Below are 9,091 nucleotides of genomic sequence, written 5' to 3'. Positions count from 1 at the left end.
AGTCTCTCTGAAGCCCCTTCTCTCACACCAGTCCAGCTCCAGCAGCCCCCAGTGATGCTGGGTGGCACCAGCTGGCCTCTGGCATTTGCACTGGGGCATTATCAGTGCCTCTGAGCTCCTGCCCGGCCTCTGTCCTGCCAGGTGCTTAGGTGTTTGGCCCACATCCATAATGTGGCGTTCAGGTGCTTAAACTCCTGCATGGAGACAGATAACCGAGCCTCTGCCTTTCCCTGCTCTGCAGGGTGGCCTCGTGGTGGCCGAGCAAGGCAAAGCCAAACAGCAAGATGATGGGCAAGGCTGGCCATGAGACCAAGGAGTCCTGGCTCCTGTGAGCCAGCTGCTGGCTTATATTGCTTCCCTGAAGGTTGGCTAAACACAGGGCATGTGCTTGCTTCTGCTGGGCTCAGGCAGGTGTGTTTGTGGTGGCTCTGCGTGGTGCTGGGCATCCCTGCATGCCCAAAGCCTGGACGTGCATAAAAGGCAGAGCTGGCAAGCTGACCGGCTTCAGGGTCACTGCATGGTGCACAGAAAGGGGGACAAAGCCTATCTCCTTGCTGTTTCTCTGGGCTGGCCGGGTTCACAGTGACCTCCTGAGCTGTGCCTCGCTCCTGGCAGGACTCCCTGCTTGTCAGAGTCTCAGCCTAATGCGTGCGGAGGAACAGGCACCTCTCTGTAAGCAGACAGCCCTGCCTCGCCTGCCTTGACCAGGACATCGCAACTCGGCTCTTCGTGGACTCGGCATTCCCACTGCTTCACAGGCAATGGCCGTGCAAAGCGTTTCCCAGGACAACTCTGCAGAAAGTGGTCACTGTCCCAGCAGGAGCAGGATGTCTCCACTATATGTCACATCACTGAGGCTCAGCTGTGCCAAGAAGTCTCTGTTTACGAATGGATTTTGTTTACTTACAAACGCAAGTGGATCTGGTTCGTGGATAGAGCTTAGTTACAACGAAAATAAACAAGTTTCACACAGAATTAGGATGGCTCTACATTTCTTTAGGTACTTCAGCATCCTGTTTAGCTTGAGATGCTGGCTGGTTTGTGTCCTGACCCAGGAATAAAATGCTGAAAGAAGTCCTAGAGCTTCATCTTTACTGCTTCTGGCATTAAAGATAGATGATAAGATACCAGGCCAGATGTTTTGGGCAGCCAGCACCTTCTTTCACCTGAAGGAAAATGGACAAGCTTCCTTCACTTACCTCTTGCAAACCATAGCTTCTTTAGCTGCAGTGATGGGAAAACACATGGAATTAAGTCCTTTTGTCTCCGCTCCTTCCCAAAGAGCCTTTATTTATTGTTTCTACTTTTCACCTGGGTGGGATGCTATTCCTGAATCCCGATGTGGAAGTGTTTGCCCATTTTTTCAGCTCCTGGTAACTACACAAGGTTTATGTCACAGCAGGGGACCTGGCGCAGTCTGCGTCTTTCTTCCTCTGCTTGGAAAGAGTAGGGGCAAATATTAGTTCGCGATGAAACTGAATGTCTTCACTTTGTTCGGGACAGTGCCCTGATAATGACTCTGCCTCACATGCTTGGCCAGCCTTGTGCCATGAGCTGGGAGGCTGCCAAGCTTGCATTCAGCTGATCCCTCGCTATCTGCGAGGGATGGCAGAGCCAATGCCCGCTCAACGGGACTTTGTCCTCCCGATGGCAGGCACCTTATGAAACATCATCCATTGCGTGTGCTGGCATGGCAGAAAGGCTCTTGGCCTCACAATAGCGGCGTTCTCTGCAAACTCAGCTGGCAAAGACCAGCACGAAATTCAACCTGAATGCATGCAAGCTCGGAGCGCTTTTCAGCAAGACCCCATCGGTCACTGGGAGAACTGGAGGCAAGGCTGGGTGGGCTTCCCACAGCAGGAGTGTCTGAATAACAGTGTGTGCATGCATTTATATATACCCCTACACTTGCTTTCTCTACGCATAGGCTAAAAGCCACAGATTTATCACCATCCACCACATCTCGCATGTTGTGTGCACAGGTGACAGGGCAGCGGGGGAGGCCCCGTCTTGGGGAGGACCGTGCAAATTTCACACTGCCCCGGGCTGTTGCTCTCACGGGGCTTTTTTATATGTTGCCTGCCTGTTCACACAGAGCACATCTTTGCTGATGCAACTGAATCTGTCCTGTCTAGAGATGCTTTCAAAAGTGTGAGAAAATCCTGTTCTGGCTTCCGGAGCCCTTTCAAAGGGTGGCTTTAGCTGTTGCGTTGGTGCCTTTGTGCTGGGATCCAGCAGGATGAGGCACATCCTCCGAGCACGCATGGGCCCTGTGGCTGTTTATAAGTAAGGGTTAAGGAGGAGGCGAGGCTCTAAAGAGCATCCTCTTGTTCCTGCCAACACCTGAGCTTACCTCTGAGCCCTCGCTGTGCCAGCTGCTCACTCTGCTGGTGCCCTGGTGGAGGGAGCAGGACTGGGCGCTGGGGGCAGTTGGAAAGAAATTCACCAGTGTGGTTTCCCAAGCGATCTGCCCTTTTACTGGAGGGCAAATTAGCTGACACAGGCAAGGGGAAATGTTTGCTCAGTTTGAGATCAGAGGCCCTTGTTTTGAAAGCTCGGTTTTATCCTCCATCCTAACTTCTCTCCGCGCAGCTTAATCGCTGGTCTGGGAACAGAGGATTTGAATGGTCTCCAGAGCTATACAAGCAGATTTGGTGGCTCTCAGCAGTGCTCTGTAAATAAGTCCCAGCGGGCAGCTCTGTAAGTAAACAGCTTCTTTGCAAGCACCAGTGCCTTTCTCCATAGGTCACTCCATCTGGCAGAGGATGCGAGAGCAGGGCTCTGCTAGCTTTTGCACGGACAGCCCGAGCACCGCAGAGAACAGGCAGGGACGGGCTGCAGCCACCAATTTACAGCTTTACCCCCCGCTTCTTTGCAGCTTAGCAAGAGCGGGATTTCTATCAGGGAGCCAGGAGGCCAGCTGTGTGGCCAAAACAGCTGTGCCTTGACATCATCGTTGTCCCTCGGTGCGTGTGTGTTACGACACGGGCTTTAATTACACAAGCGTGAACTGACCTTACCTACAGGGCCTGCTTTGTCGCAAGGTGGTTTCTACATGCAGGAGGAAAGGTGTGGCTTGGGGATGAATGACCGAGGGGCAAATTCTCTCTTAGCACTTCATGGTAGGCTTCTAAAACAGGGCATTCTGCTGCAACCAAGAGCAAGGTATGCCCTGGGACCTTGCCAATATTTTCTCGAACGTTTCCCTTAGAAAATTATAGTTTTGAACCATTTGTATGCAATGTCTCAGAAATTCCTCATGCACACATGCATGTGGTTGAAAATTTAGGGAAAGGGAGTGCATTTGCATAAGCATTCCTTATGCATTAAAGTATTCAGTTCCATCCAAAGGCTGTTTTTCTTTTTAGATATATGTGTTTAAGCATTTTTTGTTTGTCTCTGTGTGTATGTGTATTTATCTTTATTTCTTTGGTTGTGTTGGTTGGGATTTTTGTTTGTTTGTTTTTGTTTTGTTTTTTTTTTTTCCCAGAGGGACAATATCGCTTAGCCCCCGGGGACTTGATGCTATCAGGCAAGATTCAAATTATCGAACCACCGAGGATATAAATAAATGCCGCTAAATGGTTTAGCTCAATGGCCTTTGCCCTTCCTGGGGGATGGAGCTCATCTTCCATCAATATGATTAGCGGAGGAGATTGTGTATTGATTAATTGTCCAGGCTCATTTCTCATTAGCCTGTGATGCATGACCTTTTCCAGCGAGGCGAAGCAGTGCATTTTACTCCTTAGTGGTTGGGTGCGCGAATCCCTCAAAGCTCTCAAGGGCCTTGCTGGTGGCTGTCCCTATGGCTCAGTGACGACCCCAATTCAAGGCATGCCTCTAGGGAAGCAGATGGGGTGAAACCTGCCCTGCTGCTCCTTTGCATGTAGCCTGCCCCGGGGAAAACATCCCGGGCATGCAGGTCTATGCAAAAAGCAAGCACAAAGCAAACCCAGAGAGCAGGTGTGCACAGTGGTGCATGCACAGCTCTCCCCTTGGCTGGCGCACTGCTGAATGACCTGATCACCCTGCCTGGGCATTGTCCCTAAATCCTGGCCTTCCTGCCAGCGCTGTCAGCAGGGCGTTGCTCTTTTCCTGGGGAGGAACTGGCAGTCCCACAGCAAGGGAGGGAGTGCCGGCGCAGCTGGATGGGGCCCCAGCGCGTTCCCGGCACAACCTGTCCCCAGGCCCCCAGCCTCCGGAGCTGGCACCTTGCGCTGCCTATTGTGTGCACGGCTGGGCTTTCTGCAGGAGTGTTAACCTGTTCTTCAGCTCCACAATAACACCCGGGCACTGCCGCCGCACTTGGCCGGATATTTCTTTTTCCCAGGGGCTTGGCCCTGGGACAAGCGGGATAAGGAGGTGGCATTCGCAAGCTCTATTCCTGTCGCTGCCACGCGGCGTGACCTTGGGCAAGGCGAGGGGACACGGTCTTGTGATGCTGCCGCCGGGCTTTGCTGTGCTGGGGCAGGTTGTTCCTCAGGCAGCAAGTGGAAGCATCATCTCTGGGATGGAAACTTCATGGAGGAAGCAAACGTGTTCCATGTGAGCGATGCTGCTCAGTGGCACTGTGGTGGAAAGCGCGGCACCCGAGGGAAAGAGGCAGGGGAGCTGTGGGGAGGACTGGGATTCAGGCATTGCAGAGGGGAGCAGGAGGTTTGACACCTTCAGAAGCATGAAATAAGTTTCACTTATTTGTACATGCTTGGTTGAGGTGATTTTACTTCATTCTAGGCCATCTGAAGATGTGGAAATCCCACTGCAGCAGGGATCCTACTCTCCCATCCCCGTCTCCCTTCCCTAATTGCAGCATAGAGGTGGAAATGCTTGGGTCATCCCTACTCTGCCTGCTGAGCAGACACGAGAGCAGAGCTCATCAGGCATGTTAGCAAGTTCTTCCCTGCTACTACGTAACGTGAAATTCAAGAAAAGGCTTTAAGACTGGGAATGGGGAGGAAAAGCAACAAGGAGGAATGAAAAACTAAACCCATCAGCGAAGGAAAAGAGGAGGTGGGAACAACACAAAGTCAGAGCCCAGGGAAACATGAGGATGACATCCAGGAGCTGCTAAGGAGGAGAGGCTGCAGGAGGAGCTGCAAAGGGATGGGGGAATGGACAGAATGGAGCCAGAGACCCCAAGGAGCACTAGGGCGAACAGGTCTGTGTGACTGGGGACTCTTTAAGAGGAATAATTGCCCTGTTACAAAGGGAATCTGGAACTGAAAAGGAGCCTGACAGAGAGAGAGACTAATCCAGTGGCACCCTTCATGTTGGGACAAATGATGGCCAGATTCTCACTTAAGAGACTTGGGAGTTTATGTGGGCTTTTTGTCTGGGACTTGTGTATTTTCCACGCCTGCTTTTGATGCGTAGTTGAAGGAGGAGAATGAGCTTTAAGACAAAGTGATGAATGAAGGAACATGTAAGAGGAAGGACGTAATACTCACTGCAGCAAGGAGCTCTGTCCAAGACGACAGACCCAGTATTCATTGGAAATAGTGAGACATGGTGTCAAGATTGTCATTACTACTGGTTTTAACTTCCCTGTGGGGAGAATAATTGCTACTAGCATAGGCTGGACCCTGGTATTCCTGCACTGGCTGATATATTTCCGCACCAAAGAGGCAGCAAGATAATCAGAGCTGCTGTTGTGTTTGACCTGCTCTTGGTAACCAGTGAGACATTACAGAACAATGTGGCAGAAGATAACTTTTAACCTTGACTGGGCACAGGCTGATTCTGTTTAAATTAAATGGAAGAGTAAATATCATGGGACCACAGCGAAGGTTTTTTCCAACTGTGAAACGGGAATCGTCACAGAAGCTACGGGGCTGAGGCGATGAAGCAATCTGAGCTAAAAGTCTCAAGTACTTGTATGTGGAAGACTTTCAGTCTCAGCATTGCAAGAGCTAACTTGCTTTCTTCAGAAAGGAAGTAGATGGAGAGCACTTACTTGGAAAACATGCCTCTCTCTGCTGATAAAACTTCCTCAGTGAAAGATGAGAGCGGTCAGCAAGAACAAATACATTGCACAGGTCACAAAGTTTAGGGGAAAAGACCTGTCAGTCAGAGGAAATCAAGGAGAGAGAGACCTGGCAAGGAAAATCATAAGCTGCTGAAAGAAGTTCTTTGCAAGGGTAAGAGGATCAAGGAAAGAGACCAGACCTCTGTGCAGTGAGGCTAAGATCAAGGTTTGCCTCAGAAACCCAACATTTTGCCTCATTTTGCAGGGAAAAATGATGGAGAAGAAAGGGATTGTAAGCAACAGCTAAAACTACTTGGAAATAGAAGCAATTCCATCAGAAGTTAAGATGAAACTTACAAGGTTTATTCAGATCAGGAGGTTCCCAGAGATCTGAAAAAAATGACTTCATCAAGTAGCAACAAATCCAAAACCAAGGATGTTCAATCAACCTGTTAGACTGAAGTGTGGATAAGGACCACACAGTTGAACAGTGCCAACTATTTTACCTAAATTTAAGTAATGAAACAAAAAAGGCATGCTGTTATTTACAGACCTGAGATCTCAGAACAGCTTCTCTTTTTATTCCCAAACAAAGTAGGAACAATTAAACATGATGAAGTTGTTCTGAGATCTCGGGTCTGTAAATAACAACATGCCATGTACGGAGAATGGGAGAAAATTCAAGCTGGTTAAATGAAATGTGGGGTGGTTTGGATTATCTTTATGTTGGAGGAGAGAAAACTCATTTTTAGACATCGGTTATGTGGAGTATTAAATGCACTTGTGTTTCACAAGGGTGGTTAGTAAGACATGAAAGCAGGGGAGTACAGGGATTCACAGCTGAATTAGAAAGTGGGCAAGGAATTACTTGATAAAGAGACACTGAAACATAGAGCCGAGGCAATTACTGATGACATTCCTTCGGGGCTGTTTTTGGCACCAGTCAAATTCATATCTCCAGTAATGACCTTGGAGAAAGAAACGTAGATGTTTGCTGAAGAGACAAAACAGGGAGGCACTGCCAGTACTGAGGAGGACAGAGGTAGCTTCCAGAGCTGGAAAAGGAGTGAGAAAAACGTACCAAGGGCAAGGACCAGCAGTAGAGTGATCTGGAAAAAAGAAAGAGGTGATGGTAGGAGTCTAACGGTCTTTGCTTTTTTTAGCCTAGCAATATGAATGTTAAGAGGGCATATGATTGCTGCCTATTAATACATCAGGTGGGTAAATCCCGGCGAAACAGAACTGCTATTTGAGCTAAAAGACTGGAGAGTACTGGCATGCGAACATATATGCATCACCGACTTAAAATAGAGGCCAGATACTCAGAGGTGATTTTAACTGTAATAACATGGAGGCTTCCTTCTCACCGCTTGTAAACTGTTTTCAAATGCAAGCCATAAAAAACAGCTCCGGAGCCAAACTTTCTCCCTCCCTCGACCAACCTGGAATAAGCTGTCCCTCTGCTCTGTTGTGGGAAGTTAGCTAAACCATGCTGCTGGCCACTCCTAACTCCAGCTGCAGCAGGTCAGTCTGCCCAAATGCCATAGATTCAGTGGAAGTGGTTTTGCCCAAATTAACCTGAGCTACAAAATACAAACCCTCTTCTCATGGTTCCAGGGATCTGGCTGCATGGCTGGCTGCTAATAGCTAGAAGAAACTTCTCGAAGGAGAAACTTCTCTGGTGACCTCCCCAAAATGCACGTTTGGCACTGCCTTCAAAGTTTTGCACTCTCTGATACAAGCGGACATGTTGCCACTGCTCCTCATGAGGCTCCGGGCAGAAGCCCAAGAGGTAAGGGAAATAAATACATATGGGTTAGCAAGATGTCTTCCACCGCAAAACATCTTTCATCTTCCCTTTTCATTTTTCTTACCCTGCGTACATGTGGAATCAGCTGGCCCATCCCTGCTCTAAAAATAACAGAGATCCAGGACCCAAACCCCAGAGGAGAGGCTGAGCTGTGTTCCTGGGCTGCTCGTGAAGGCCCCAAGACAGAGGCAGGTCTGTCCTCACATGTGTGTGCCTGCTAGGCTTCATGTGAGCTGTCCTGCCTGGCCTCAGGCACAGCCCAAATGGGGAAAAATAGCTCCTGGGAGAGCTAAAGGGAGAGGAGAACATCAGTCATGTGCCCCCTGCTTCGAATGATGTGGTCAGCTCCGCCTGTTTTACCTCCATCCAGCGACGTTCATATTTCATGCAAGGGTGGCCACTCCTTGCAGTTTGGCTGCTACGCGTGAATGCAGCCTGGAGACACAGCTTCCAAGGAGAGATTTGGTCTCACTTCATCTGGACTGTGTGCAGGCACGATCGCCAGCGTGTGGTGTTCCCACTGAGTGCTTTGCATGGTTCAAAACTGCAGAGGAGGCTGCAGCACCTACGCTGTTGCCTCCTCCATACCCTGCTGTTTGCTGCTCTCACTGGTTAAAAAACGATTTCCCTATCTTCTGAAAGGGAGATACTGAAGCATCAACTTCAGATCTAATGTACTGTGCTTCTTTTGTCAGACACCCTTATGGACAATGACAGATTTCTTGTAGCACACTTGAGGATATCTTTCTGTCTGTCTGTCTGTCCTTATCTTCCTGCACTATGCTGTGTGACCATGCAAGATCCTTTTTCTGGCACGTGGGGCTCTGTGTTTATGTTTCTGAATCTGTCTCATCAGGACCGGTGTGCATCACGGCACGGACCCTATTTTGTGTCTCTGCATGCCACTCTGCAAGTTCCTCCCTCCGTACCAAGAACGTGAGAAATGTAATGAAGGTGAAGTCCTTATGCTAACACGTTAAAGGGAGTTGGAAGTGTGGCTGTCGTAATCCCACTCACCACCACCACTCCCATTCCCCTACCTGCTGGGAATTTAGGATGAATTTAGGATGTGCTGAGGGTAACCAGAGAGCTGAACCACCCTGCCTGCCCCTTCCCAAGGGCTATGAGGCATCAGGGGTCCCGATGGGAGCTAGCCAAGGCATCCTACTACCCATAGCCGATGCGGTCCTAAAAGATGCACTGTTCCTACACATCCATGAGCAACTTGACTGAGGTAGAGGAAAGAAGGGAGCCCTTTGTCGCTGTGCTGGGAACAATGCCCCGTCTGTGAGCCCGCGAGCAATCCTGCCCTGACC

Source organism: Netta rufina, assembly GCF_964035555.1.
Source record: "Netta rufina genome assembly, chromosome: 1".
NCBI lineage: Eukaryota > Metazoa > Chordata > Aves > Anseriformes > Anatidae > Netta > Netta rufina.
Note: the sequence above shows the minus strand (reverse complement) of the source record.